Here is a 4,296-nt window from a genome sequence, read left to right as displayed (position 1 = left end):
ATTCAAGCAAACGCTGATAAGCGGTATGGGTGACTTTGTCGGTTGTAAAAACTGTTGCAAAGATGAAATATTCAAGTTAATTTGAATATAAGAATCACTTCATAATCATAAAAGAATAGTATCTAAAACTAATAGGTGGTGGAAACTATAAGTTTCAGGTCTACCTTAAACTTGTTCAAACCTGTTTTCAATGGTTAATTCAAACTATCACTATGGTTTTTTATTCCAAATTAAGAATTTCTTAAAATCTTTCTGCAAGAATATTTCTATCAGTTGATTAACAAATGTATCATTATGAATGGCATCATCATATATATGAAAAACTGTTCTAATTTATTAAAAGTATTGCCTCGCATTTTTTGAAACGTATACCAAATTTCATCCTGTATATCCATGTCCGTAATAACACTTAGTACTTTTGTTTTCAATACATTTTTATGTAACACAATACAGTCATTGTTTATTGCGTCTTTTAATCCACGTGCACATCCACTGCAAAGAAGCATACTTCTTCTTTTAGATACCCACATTTGAAACGCATTTATTAAGCATTGAATGGTTATGTGAATATTATCGCAGAAACAGACCCATACGTTTTCAGCATTAGACATTTTTCAGTTCGAATCTTTAATAGTTACAAAGAAAACGAAGACTGTTCAAACATTTTTGAAAATATTGTTTTTTATGTATTTTTTAAAACACTAGGCACAAATATCTTCATTGGCCACCATACGAAGATGAAATCTTTTCATTGACTACAACCAGCACAAGATTATTCTTATGTACCTTTCTTAACTGTGGTATTTATACTTTTAACCGTGGGATGTATTGTATTGTTTGAACTAACCATTGAAAACAGGTTTGAACAAGTTTAAGGTAGACCTGAAACTTATAGTTTCCACCACCTATTAGTTTTAGATACTATTCTTTTATGATTATGAAGTGATTCTTATATTCAAATTAACTTGAATATTTCATCTTTGCAACAGTTTTTACAACCGACAAAGTCACCCATACCGCTTACCAGCGTTTGCTTGAATTTCTATATACTGACATTGAAAGCAATAATTAGAAATCACGATACCTGAACCCCAATAGATCCTTTGCATTTGCTTGTTTTTTAATGAGACTGTTGGATTCCAACGCATCGTGGCAATTTGACTTGATCGATAAATAATGCTTTTAAATCCTTTTAAATATATTTTTGGGTATTTTACATTTAAGATATGGTGAATTACTTCCTTTTCTGACAACTTTTAGCAACGAGTGGAGCTATCTTATCTACAAAATACTCCACACTTGAAAAATTTTATTACAGTTGTTATCATGACAATAGCTATTGAACTTTCGCTAAAATATGTTCACAGATAAAGTACCACGTACAATAGGGAGAAACAAATGCTATCGAAAACTCGTTAAGTGTTAAGGTTCATATTATTCTTGTAGACAATCCATGTATTAAGTTGTGAATATATGTTAAAACTGAAGCCTACATCATGTATTTGATCAGTGCTAGGAATTCCTGTAAATTTTCATTAGGTAGGCTATATGCTAAAACCTTAGGAAAGAAAAAATCCAATTCGTAACAGTATTTTTAGTAAACTGTTTCACAAACTCCTTCTTATGTCTGAAGTTTCATGAAGCTAAAATTTATTTGTACAAGTAATCCCTGATTTATTTCCTATTTATCTGTATTCTTTTTCATGTCTATATGACATATATTCAAAGATCATTTTACTTATTCAAATAGTTTTTTTATATCGATGGAATAGGTTATACAACTCTAATGTATTGAATTAAATTCAATCTCCAGCATGACCCTCCTCCTCCTCTTTGCTAAGCGGATAGCGTACATGCTATCAGGGTGGCAGACCCGAGTCCTGTAGGAGATCATCATCTTATTTACACTTTTCTTCACGTACAATAACTTTGTGAGATTATATAAAATACCCCATCGCTGTTCAAAGGGGAGGTCAACTAAACTTAATCTACCACCTTTCCTATCATTTCATTTATTCATTTAACCACTTGTTTTCAAAAGAAAGGGCACTAGAAACAATTTTCAGTTCAAGTTCTTGAAAACAACCATCTTTTAGTACGTATTAATCTTACTTATTTGACACACAGTTGTTTGTTAATTTTACTTATTTGACTGTCTACTTATGTACTGTTTAAAACAGAAAAGATTTGTCCAAAGTTTTTCAAAGATTTGATGATAAATCTATAAGTACGTTAGCCATAGTTCACTATTGTTTTTTATCGATTCTCAAGACCAAACTTTTACTCTTTCATAACAGGTCAGTCCCATGATTCACATTCAATTTAACACTTTTGAAATACAATTTCCTTGAGCATCCAATAAAATATAATTATAAGAATTACTAAGATGACAAAGGTTCAATGTTAGTTTTTTCGGTGCTAGTTGGTTCCTACAGTTAGAATGCTTCCTACAGTTAGAATGTTTCCTACAGTTAGACTTTTCTTCATTAGGTATTCATTTGTCATTGTAGGAACATAAGGGCTCACTGGTAAAGCATTAATTTTCACTGCTTGGGGGTTCCTGATTCAATCCCCGCTTGCACCAATTATTTCAACATTTTCATGACAAACATTAAGTTTGGATTTATTTTTTTTATAAATTGTAGTGAACAAACAACGTGCTCGTGAGTTTCCTCCCACTTTCTATATATTTTTCAACAGCTTTGTTTGTAAAGCAAATGAAATCAGTATATAAGATTCATTGTTTATACTTACCGTCTCCTTTAGCGTAACCGGCATAATCGTGGGACTCACAGATTTCATTTATTATTCAAAATAATTTCATAGTTAAGCGTACACAGATACCATAGTAAGTAAGTAAGTAAGTAATTTTTATTTCTAAGGCACAATTTGCTAGTTAATCTTCACAATTATTCAGAGTTCGATTCCTTGCTACACAAAGAAAATATTCTGATGGCACCATTAAGTATCTAAACTGAACTGAACTGAACAGAAGTTCTTCTTCTTTGGGGATTGCGGTGGTTAAGTGATAAAGCGCTCACCTTTGGTGCTTGGGGTTACTGATTCGATCCTAGGTTACTCCAATTATTTGAACATTTTATGACAAGTATGAAGTTTTGAATTACTTAATGGGTAAAACACTGTGTATCTGTATTTCTCAGGGTCGCTTTTTTATAAAGTTTCTAAGAGCTTTTATACAACAAATCACCGTAGCCTAAGTGTAGGGGACTCCTTTTCATTTTTGTTTAATCGAAGTAGATAATGGTATGCCAATTAACATACATGTTATACTTTGTCATTCCACACTGAATCCCTTTATCCATATTTACCTTAGATAGCTGGACATTATCGTGTTTTGCACAAAATTTCATATAAAATGCCGTGGGTCGCAAATCCACAGCTTCAAACCCAAAAGAAATACCTAGTTAATTATTCAAGGAATAAAAAACTGATTTCATTGTATGTTCCCTGCTACCAAGTACATTTTAGTGTTCACAGAGGGAAAGTATTCAAATTCTCTAACTTGCCTGCATAAAATTTCTGAAAATTCGTCCGTTTCCTCCCAGTTTTCACTACCTGTATTTTATTTATTCAGTCATCTTAAACGGATTTAATCAAAAAGTAAAATTCAGACTTTTCTTTCAGTATACTATCATTTAATAGCGACAACTAATTAGTAAACAAAAATGTTGTTTTAATTCTTATTTATGAAATATGGACACCAGCAAATATCTCATTAAGTTTGTTTCACCCTGCAACTATGTATATTGGTCAAAATAAAAAGAAAACAAACTAATTATCCTGAAAACTCAAGTGCAATTTGATACTAGAGGGAAATCAAATTAGTTATGATAGACACGACAACATAATTAAAATCTTTTCAATGGTAAGTGTTAACTAAATAGTGCAGCATACTGGAAAGCATTAAGATTTTTTCCTGCTTTTTTTAGAAAAAAACTCTTCAATGGTAACTGTTAACTAAATAGCGCACCGTACTGAAAAGCATAAATTTTTTTCATGCTTTTTAAAAAATTCTAACAACAATTCTTATTCTGAAAATATCTTTTTCATTCTTCAAACGTTACTGTTAATAAAAGATATATATATATGTTTCATTATACAATATTCAGCAATATAAGTTCAATACAACCCGGAAAGAAAAAAAAGTTAGGCAGGTTTAAAAATTCAAAGGAAAGGAAACTCAAAATTACCCTTCACCCACAAAACATAACTTATTTACATTATATATATATATATATATATATATATATATATATATATATATATATATATTTA

This window comes from Thermobia domestica, chromosome 7 (genome assembly GCF_964235325.1).
Source record: "Thermobia domestica chromosome 7, izTheDome1.hap1.1, whole genome shotgun sequence".
In the NCBI taxonomy this organism is placed as follows: domain Eukaryota; kingdom Metazoa; phylum Arthropoda; class Insecta; order Zygentoma; family Lepismatidae; genus Thermobia; species Thermobia domestica.
Note: the sequence above shows the minus strand (reverse complement) of the source record.